Source organism: Erythranthe guttata, chromosome 3 (assembly GCF_056151865.1).
Source record: "Erythranthe guttata isolate IM_541 chromosome 3, IM_541, whole genome shotgun sequence".
Classification (NCBI taxonomy): domain Eukaryota; kingdom Viridiplantae; phylum Streptophyta; class Magnoliopsida; order Lamiales; family Phrymaceae; genus Erythranthe; species Erythranthe guttata.
The window spans coordinates 6,023,680-6,035,078 of NC_142535.1; the positions used below are offsets into that span (position 1 = coordinate 6,023,680).

The following is an 11,399-nucleotide window of genomic DNA, read 5'->3' on the forward strand; positions in this document are numbered from 1 at the left end:
TAAATCTTAGCCGACCTTGATAAGAAAAGTTGGCTCCTGTCGTAAGCCCCCAAGTTGTGGCAGCGGTTGCAACTTGCAAGACCTATTATCAACTATTAATTAAAAACTAATTATTATTCGTCCTGAATAAATAATGATTTGTTCGACCCTACACCCGGTGAAAAACACCGGGTGGGTCTTCTGCCGCCACGTATCACTTTATTTTATTTTATAATAGATTCCCAGCTAGGGTTTACCTTTAGGGGTTTTAGAAAAAAAAAAAAAAAAGAACACGTGGCAGCAGAAGACCCACCCGGTGTTTTTCACCGGGTGTAGGGTCGAAGGAACCATAAATAATTGACAAGCAATTATGAAAATTTATTTCACAGTTGACACCTACGAGTTTGTACTATGCCAAATTCCCATTTCTAGAAATTAATAAAAAATGTAAAACGAAAATTAAATCGCCACCAAGGTTTCTAATTTTTCAAATCGCCACCAAGGTTTCTAATTTTTCTTTACAAAATGGTGGATCAAATTTGAGCAAATATATAAAAAATAATGGTTAAATGCCGCTCTTTGATATAAATCCCTCAGTACTTCTTTTAATAGAGAAAGATTCAAACTATTTTGCACCATTTGAGAAAAACCCACTCCAAGTTTCAGCCATCAATTTTTTTCATTTATGTCCCTCCACTTTACACATCAATATAGGCCATGACCCATCAGCCCACTATCCCCATGACCGTGTCTTTCTCTCTCTTTGTTTTTTATATTATTATTATTTTATTATTAAGATTAATTTATTATTTATTTTTTTAACTTTTTTTAAAAAAAAAATTTCGTTTTTGAACTTTTTTTCTCCATCAGGTATGTTAATCGGCTATAAAGCATATTAAATCGACTATGATGAGCTATAGTCGATTAAGGAACGAAGTACTAAAAATAACAAATCACAACTACAAAAATGCAAATTCAACTATATTTTACAAAAACAAACAATATACAAACATTATAATTGATTTATAAAATTGGAATCAATAAAAAAAAAAAAAAAAAAAAATGGAGTCAATGAAGCATATTAATCGACTATGATGTGAAGCATAGTCGATTAAGAATTTGCTACTAAAAATAACAAATCACAACAGCAAAAAAATGAAAAATCAACTACATATTACAAAAACAAAAAATATACAAACATTATAAATGATTTATACAATTGAAATAAATAAACAAAAAAAAAAAAAAAAAACTGGACTCGATCAACCTTTATCGACTACTAGAACATAGTCGATTAGCTTAATCGACTATGAACATGTACATAGTCGATTAAGGTTCCAGCCCGCATGAATTTCTCTACACGTGCCGTTATCCGCCCGATCCACCAAAAAACCCTAAATCTACCTCCCCATCGTCACACACTTTGTCAACCATAGTGGAAGTTCGATCTTCCAGTCTCCCAATTTCAACAACTGGAATCTTCCATTAACGACTTTACTAAAGAACTCCATTAAAATATAACAAGCAGAAAAAAAAAGAGAAAAAAAAAAGCACAGAGAAGAAAGAAGATGAAGAATCTCGAAATTCATACTTTGTTCCCAACAAACTGTAGTCTTGTAGAAATCAACAGAAAATTCTGACATATCTACTCACACACATGATATATTTTCAGAAATTAATCCGAAAACAAATTGGGTGTTGTTTTTTTTTCTCTCTCTTAATGTTTTCTCTCTTAATCCGAAAACAAATTGGGTATTGTAAGAAAAAAAAAGATATTAATGTGTATACGTCTTCAATCCCGTTGATGATATGAGTGACAATCTTTTCCATTTGTACAGAGAAGAAGAGGAAAAATGAGGAGAGAGAGAGAGAGAGAGAGAGTACAATATATAAGAAGAAGAAGATGGGAAAAAAAGAGAGAAAAGTGTGTGTGTATTGAAAAGAAGAGGGGGGAAAAGGAGGAGAGAGAAAGAGGAAGCAAATGAGGAAAAATGAGGAGAGATAAAGGAAAGAGTACGTAGAGAAGAGAAGAGGAGGAAAAATGAAGAGAGAGAGTGTATTGGACAATTAAGGATAATTTTGAAATTATAAATATATCATTTGGGTGAAATATTAGATAAGGAGTTTTATCTAATTATTTTTTGGAAGAGGTGTTTCCTTAACTACATTTCCTAGATGAGGGGGTTCTTGTTAATTTTCCCTAGTTAAATAGAAAAAAAGAAAATCCGAGAAATATAGTCAAACATAAGTGGGGCAAATGGGTCAAGAGTATTACTAGGATGGGTGACCCCCTGAGAAGTACTCATGTTGCACCCCCACCCCACATTTTCTTGATACTTGTTGACTACCCATCCCGTCTCTCAGTTTTTTTTTTTGATACTTTTTGACTACCCACTCCGATTTTCACCTCGAGCGTGGGGTCAATGGGGCTTCGCCAAATTAACACGACGACGACGTCTGAACGAGCATCGCGTGCATATGTTGATTGCCCCCTGGGAAGTACTCATGTTGCACCCCCACCCCACATTTTTTTGATACTTTTCGACTACCCATCCCGTCTCTCGGTTTTTTTTTTGATACTTTTTGACTACCCACTCCGATTTTCACCTCGAGCGTGGGGTCAATGGGGCTTCATCCAATTGACACGACGACGACGTCTGAACGAGCTTCGCGTGCATATGTTGATTGCCTCGTAACTCCTCCCGAGTCAAAAGTTATCAACTTTTGAAGCTTCGACGGCAGTAGTTTGTCTGCATATAAAACATTTGCGTGCATAGATTTACGGGTGCGATTATACCAACACTAATGCACCGGATCCCATCGGAACTCCAAAGTTAAGCGTGCTTGGGTGATAGTAGTACTAGGATGGGTGACCCCCTGGGAAGTCATCGGGTTGCACCCCCACCCCACATCTTTATGGTATTTTTAGGACCACCCATCTCAAGGTTTTTTTTTTTTTTTTTCTTCCATTTCCTTTCGCAGACTCCATGCATCTGTCTCGCAAAGTCGAGCACACGAACGGATCGCGTGGAGAAATTTTGAGCCGGTAGATCGATCGAAAACGTGCGGATTTCCCCGATAAACGTGTCGTTCGCGTCTGACTTTGTCGGCATATAACCCATTTGCGTGCATAGACTTACAGGTGCGATCATACCAACACTAATGCACCGGATCCCATCAGAACTCCCTCCGAAGTTAAGCTTGCTTGGGCGATAGTAGTACTAGGACTAGGATGGGTGACCCCCTGGGAAGTCCTCGGGTTGCACCCCCACCCCACATCTTTTTTGTATTTTTAGGACCACTCGTCTCACGGTCTTTTTTTTTTCTTCTTCCATTTCATTTCGCAGACTCCATGCATCTGTCTCACAAAGTCGAGCACACGTACAGATCGCGTGGAGAAATTTTGAGCCGGTAGATCGATCGAAAACGTGCGGATTTCCCCGATAAACGTGTCGTTCGCGTCTGAAACCGCCCGAGAGTGGGCCAAAAGACCGATTTTCACCTCGAGCGTGGTGTTAATGGGGCTTCGCTGGATTAACACGACGACGGCGTCGGAACATGCTTCGCGTGCATATGGTGATTGCCTCGTAACTCCTCCCGAGTCAAAAGTTATCATCGTTTGAAGCTTCGACGTCGCTAGTTTGTCGCCATATAACCCATTTGTGTGCGTAGACTAACGGGTGCGATCATACCAGCACTAATGCACCGGATCCCATCTGAACTCCGAAGTTAAGCGTGCTTGGGCGAGAGTAGCACTAGTTTTTCTTCCATTTCCTTTCGAAGACTCCATACGTCTATCTCGCAAACTCGAGCACACGTACGGATCACATGGAGAGATTTTGAGCCCGTAGATCGATCAAAAACGTGCGAATTTCCCCGATTAACGTGTCGTTCGCGTCTAAAACCGACCGAGAGTGGGCCAAACGACCGATTTTCACCTCGAGCGTGGGATCATTGGGGCTTTGCCGGATTGACACGACACGTCTGAATGAGCTTCGCGTGCATATGTTGATTTCCTCGTAACTCTTCCCGAGTCAAAAGTTATCAACGTTTGAAGCTTCGATGGCACTAGTTTGTCGTCATATAACCCATTTGCATGCATAGACCTACGGGTACGACCATACCAGCACTAATGTACCGGATCGCATCAGAACTGTGAAGCTAAGCGTGCTTGGGGGAGATTAGTACTAGGATGGGTGACCCTCTAGGAAGTCCTCGTGTTTCCTCACCCCACATCTTTTTTATCTTTTTTTTACTACTCCTCTCGTCTCTCGTTTTTTTTTTCTCTTCCCTTCCTTTCTTAGACTCCATACGTCTGTCTCCCAAAGTCGAGGACACGCACGAATCACGTGGAGAAAGTTCGAGCGGTAGACCACTCGAACGCGCGGATTTTCCCGATAAAAGTGTCAGTCGCGCCTAAAACCGACCGAGAGCGGGCCAAACGACCAATTTTCACCTCAAGTATGGGGTCAATGTGGCTTTGCCTGATAAACCCGACGACGATGTCTGAACGAGCTTCCCGTGCATATGTTGATTGCCTCGTAACTCCTCTCGAGTCTAAAGTTGTTAACGTTTGAAGCTTCGACGTCGCTAGTTTGTCGGCATATAACCCATTTGCGTGCATAGACTTACAAGTGCGATCATACAAGCACTAATGCACTGGATCCCATCCGAACTCAAAATCTTAGCGTTCTTGGGTGAGAGTAGTACTAGCTAGGATGGGTGACCCCTGTTAAGTGTATATTTTTACACTTTATCGTATCTTTTTATTTGGGCTTTTGGTGTGTTTTAATGATAATTGGTGCTTAAAAAGTTGATTTATTGTATTTTAGGTGCAAATTGAAGAATTGGCAACTTATGGGGTGAAAACTGCAAATTCGGAGAAAAAGTGGGCCAAAAGTGAAAAAATCAGATTTCTGAAGAATTGAAGACCGCGCGGCCGTGCGGATTTTTAAGCCTATTCTCGCACGGCCGTCCGGATGGTCGAAATAGCACAGTAAAGGGATTTTAATTGCACAAGGAAACTGCCTTCTTCCCCAAGTTCTTCACCCTATATAAGACCAAACCAAGCACACAATTAGGGATCTTTTTTTAGGCAATTTGGAGAGCAACAAAGCAATAACGAAGACGAAGAATTCGAAGACTCTAAGCATAGATTTATCGTTTATGACTTATTTTATTTGTGTTTTTCCTTTAATCATGAGTAGCTAATTTTCTTATTTCTAGGATTTTATTTGGAACCCTATATGGGATTTATGAACCCAATTCTATGATTTTATGCAAGTTTTAATTCCGGATTATTTCTTCTACTTGTTTTATTAAGTTCATGAAACTGGCCACTTTATGCGCTTTTATGTTATTGTTAATCGCATGAATCGGAAGATCGGGTTAATAATTAGAACTGTGGTAGAAGAGCCTTTGTGGTATTAACATAGGAATATAGTTAATCTCTTAGGTAGCCATTATTGAGATTTGTGCTTAATGTTGTGTTCTAGAATTAATTGCATAGGAATATAGTAATTGAATCTAGAGTATTAGAATCGTAATACATGCGGAAGCGGGTTATGATTATTTTAGCATCTCAGGTTAATAATCCGGGTTAATTGCTTGCATAATTGAAGGAATTGGGGGAGTAATAATCACATAGGGGGAAGAATAAAATCCTAGGCTCGTTTACTCTGATAAATCTTCGTGTTTAATTTGCTTTCTTGCTTTGTCGTTTTAATTTGCCTTTTAATTTAATTTAGTTAATTCTCTCTAAAAATTCGACTGTGTAGGGTGGGCTTGATAATAATTGGTAGGATTTAGCGTCTAGGATTAGATAATTAAATATTCCCTGTGGGTTCGATATCCGGACTTTTTGTCCACTATATTACTTGTACGATACGTGCACTTGCGTGTAGGTTTTCGACCAACAACCCCCTGGGAAGTCCTCGTGTTGCACCCCCACCCAACATCTTTTTGATATTTTTTGACTACCCATTCGTCTCTCGGTTTTATTTCCCTTTCCTTTCACTAACTTCATACATATCTCTCCCAAAATCGAGCACACGTACGAATCACGTGGAGAAATTTTGCAGGCCATGTCTCAACAGTAATATTGCAGGTCAAGACAATAATATTACTTTTGGATACAGTAATTTAACTGTCGGAGATAGTAATTTAACTGTCCTAGAAAGTAATATTAATGTCTTCGATAGTAATTTTACTGTATTTAATAATTTTATCGTCTTGGTCTACAATTTTTATGTCTTTGACACTAATATTACTGTCTCATGTAGTAATATTACTATTTGAGACAACAATATTAGTAATATTGTTGTTTGGGACAATAATATTAGTAATATTACTGTTTTGACATCCAACATTACTGTCTCAGACAATAATTTTGTAGTTAACAAAGTAGTTTACAGAGAAAAAAATTCAAAGTCAGAGACCGGCGGTTGACTGGCTGGAAAAAAAAATTCAGAACAAAAAAGTTAAAAAAAATAAATTAAAATGTCAATGGCAGAGAACCGCGCACACTGTGACTGAGTCACGACCCAAACTCCTACGGTACGTAGCAATTGGGAGTTTTCCGCACTAAGCGAAAGCCTGACGTAGCAATGATGCGTGGTGGAAGGCCCAGGGACGTTAACTTTTTTTCCCGGAGAAGAAGCAATGACGGTATCTGGGAATAAGCATCAACTAAATTATAATTAATATAAATATGATACTAAAAAAATTAATAACAGTTACCCTATTTTATGATAATGTTTAATTTTCCCTTGTGCCTTTCGCAGGACTAGTATTTCCGTCTAATGCATTCAGGTATCTCAAGCGGAAGCCTGTTTACTTATGTTTTTGCATATTAATCTTTTGCCTATCGCTATTGGAGATCCCATTTCCCTACCAACTCAATAAATGCTTATTGGACTCTATGTATTAACGAGCGAGAATCGTCGAAGTATTTGTGTAAATAGGTATAATCCGTAGAATTGCAGAAACTATCAAAATTAGGTTTGAATCCTACTTGGGGAGATTGATTCGTTCTGAATTAACAAATTTAGAATAAAATTAAAACAAGGGGGCTGACTTTGCCTAATTATTAAATATTAATTAATGCTGAATAATAATTATACATTAATAATAATATTTATTTTTCGGGAAAATGTTGATCCATGCTAGTCGACTACACTTTAGTGTTAAGCCCAGCCCACCAGCAAAACCCTAGAATTCACAATCACCTCTAATAAATACGCTGCCCCACTCCCTCCCTTCTATCACACAAAGCAAACTGCTCTCTTGATTTCACATACACTTAGTTTTTTTTTTTGTTTTTAATTTTTTGTTTTATGATTGAATGAAATTAAGTAGGGTATAAAATTGCCCCTTCTTTCAGCTGCAAGGGATCGATTTCCTGTTGGCTTTGTTCTGGGGGCATATATATATATTTTTCTCAAAGCTTAAGATATCCCGGTTTCGTTTTTTCTTTACTGTTTCTGGGTTCGCTAGCTTTGATATATTTTCTTCTGCTGAAACTTACCTCTTACATTTTATTTTCTTTTCCTTTATATTGAAAATGGAAATGAATTTAAATCTACATCTATGGATCTTTGGTCCAATCTCGCTTATTGGTCCGAATTGGATCTCTAACTGTTATTCTAGAGGACATTTAAATTTGCACTTGACTTAGAAATTGAAAATGTCCGAAGAATAATTTATAAAATTGTTTTTTTCTTTTTTTATTTATTACTAATTTATTGTTACTTTTAAGGTTTTTGGCAATTGTATTTTTTTTTTTATTTCGGATTAATATTTCATTCAAGCAATTGTTTCTTTAAATATTTGATTATTATCAAAATTAGTAACCATGACTCAGTGCATTGCGCGGGACTATAAAATTATTTACCCAGATCTTTATTAAGATAGTCTTTATTTCAGGGAAATATTATTTTTTTTTAAAGTTTTTTGTAGACTGTTTTAAATCAAAGTAAATTTAAACACTTTTAATTGGAAGTTGAGTAATTACATCTTTAGGATCTTTTCTATAAAATAATTTTACTATAGTGTAAACATTTTTCATTAGAAGTTTGTACTGAAGTCCAATATTTAATAAGTTGGTGTTAAATTATGTTTTGATGATGTTATACAATTATAATAAAGTTAATAATTGATGGAAATTAAGATAACTATAATTATTTTATATTGTTGTCTTGTATAATGTCAAACAATACTGACAAACAATTACACCTTAGTAATTGTGTTTTACACAATACTGAGAAACAATTGAATAAAATTCCTATGTTTTTCAAAAGTTGGGAACTTAAGAAACTCAAATGAATTTTTGTTCTTGTAAATGGGCCACATCCCTTGTATAACAGAAAATATGATAGCAACTTAGGGGATGTTTGGTTTTATTTCCAAAACCAATTTCCAGTTCTATACTATTCATAAAACCGAGATCATGTTTGTTTCACAATTTTATCCAGAAAATCCCATTTTTTCCTATCAAATTTCTAATGAAAATACACTATTCATACTTTTTTCAATTTTCAAACCTACTAAAACCTACTACTAACCTATATATTTTATTCCATCAACTCATTTCTCTCTCCTCATTAATATTCACACTCTCTCTCCTCTCATTTCTCTCTCCTCATTAATATCTACACTCTCTTTCCTCTCAATTTACTACTACTAAAAATATAAATAATAATAATAATAATAATAATAATAATAATAATAATAATAATAATAATAATAATAATAATAATAATAATAATAATAATAATAATAATAATAATAATAATAATAATAATAATAATAATAATAATAATAATAATAGTAATAATAATAATAATAATAATAATAATAATAATAATAGTAATAATAATAATGATAATAATAATAATAATAATAATAATAATAATAAGGGTAAATTACAAACACCCCCCTGAGGTATGGTCAAATTACAAAAACACCCCTCTTGTTTGGATAATTACAACCACCCCCTCAACTCCTCAAATTAAGTGGAATCTTCGAGATTATATGGAATATTATCGCTTGTGTACCCGTTTTATCCCATTCAAACTCTACATTATGAAGCAAGTTGATCATAATATGTGATTTTTAGCTTGTATATATTAGTTTGTGGTGCATCGAAAACTGTATGTTTACACAAAACGAGTACAAACTAGAGCACATTCTACGGAATCTAGATGATTATGTTGAATTTGGCACAATAAGGGTGGAGGTGTATGAAAAAATCATAGTTGAGGGGGGTAGATGTAATTATCCAAACAAGAGGGGTTTTTTTGTAATTTGACCATACCTCAGGGGGGTGTTTGTAATTTACCCTAATAATAATAATAATAATAATAATAATAATAATAATAATAATAATAATAATAATAATAATAATAATAATAATAATAATAATAATAATAATAATAATAATAATAATAATAATATTGTTATTGTTATTAAAAATAATATTCATTGTAGAAGTAGTAATAATAATAATAATGGTAATAGTAATAATAATACTAATAAATAATAAAATAATAATAATTATAATAATATAAGAATAATAATAATAATAATAATAATAATAATAATAATAATAATAATAATAATAATAATAATAATAATAATAATAATAATAATAATAATAATAATAATAATAATAATAATAATAATAATAATAATAATAATAATAATAATAATAATAATAATAATAATAATAATAATTATAATAATAATTATTATTATTATTATTATTATTATTATTATTATTATTATTATTAGTATTATTATTATTATTATTATTATTATTATTATTATTATTATTATTATTATTATTATTATTATTATTATTATTATTATTATTATTATTATTATTATTATTATAATTATAATAATCATCATCATCATCACTATCATCATCATCAATCATTATATTCTACTTTTGCACGTACTTTCGTAGAGAAAATTCATCACAACCAAACATATTCTCATTTCTACACCTACATAAAACTAAAAATACACCTTCATCCAAACATATTCCCATTTTCTACACAAAAACCAATAATCTACTTTTTCCATCAGAAATTTTGATAACTAGAAATTCATTTTGGAAACATAACCAAACATCCCCTTATATTCACACCTTGCCATTTTTCATTTGCTAAAAACACAGTACACACATTTAAAAGCAAAATAAAATCACGGCTGATCCACTCCCGTTTTGTCTGTTATATTGGCATATTTCGGCGAACCATGGATGAAACTGATGTCTCCAAATTTATAACAATTGCTAGAACTGAAATGATTTATGTTGTAGCAAAATTACGAATGTTATTCATAATAATCTTCTTTTTCTCCTCTAAAAAATCTCAAATCCACCCAAACCCCAAAATTGACAAACACCCTAAACCTTTGTCACAAATTCGAAAATCTCGCCAATTTGTAAGGAAATTAATCATCTAAACTAGTTATATATATTGAATTTGTGGTTAATCATGAAAACTATTGGGGCGGTTGTTAATGTTGGGGCTGTTGTTAATGTTGGGTTTTTGATTTTTACATGCCCAAAACGAGCGTGTGAAAGCAGTTTCCACGCCTAAACCAAGCGTGAAAACTACTTTCACATGCCCATTTTGGGCGTGGAAAATTGGTTCGGGCGTATGGTCCAGACGCCGGTCAGGGGTTCGCACCCCTGACCGGTCGTCCGGTTCAATTTTTTTTTTTTTGCTCAGTGATGATGCGAATTAGTTGGATCACCTGATGTAGCGTAGAAAACGAGCTGTGAGAGCAAAACAGATCAGTAGCTTGACAACTTGATGATCCTGAGGTCCCTGCAAAATGAGCACACATGAACTAAGCCGGGGGTTGATCCGGCGGAAACCCCTCCGACGCTCAAGTCAGACGTGTGGATAGTGAAAATAGTCCAGAGAATACAGTTGTAGTATTGCTCAGTTAATAGGACGTACCTTAAAGAATGAGTTCAAACCTTTATTTATAGCTTAGTTGAGATTGTCGGGCCCAAACCTTACTTGAAGGTGATTGGGCCTCGGTGATAGTGGTCTTCGATATTGGGCTCGTGGCCCAGTAGGTAAATAATTTGTAGGCCCATTGGGTTGGGTCAATTAGGCATATCACTCAGTATAAACATAATGAATGATTTTATTTAAATAAGTATTAGCTAGCAAATTTGTTGTAGCGTAGTTGGTTAGGGCACTCCTCTGTTACACAATAGACCCGTGTTCGAGTCTTGGCAACAGTGTGCATATTTGAATTTTTTGGTTAGTGTAGTTGGTACATGCACAATTAGGGGTGGAAATCGGAACAAATATTCCGATTTCCGCCGATTCCGATCCGAATATTTCCGATTTTGAAATGATTTTTTGCGGTCCGATTTCCGAAATTCCGATTTCCGA

The 11,399-nt window shown here is 34.5% G+C and overlaps 1 pseudogene; it reads left to right on the top strand.

The window, feature by feature from the left end:
* The first annotated feature begins 2,762 nt into the window (after nucleotides 1–2,762).
* LOC148771632 (5S ribosomal RNA) lies at nucleotides 2,763–2,881 on the top strand (annotated as a pseudogene).
* Nucleotides 2,882–11,399: the final 8,518 nt, after the last annotated feature.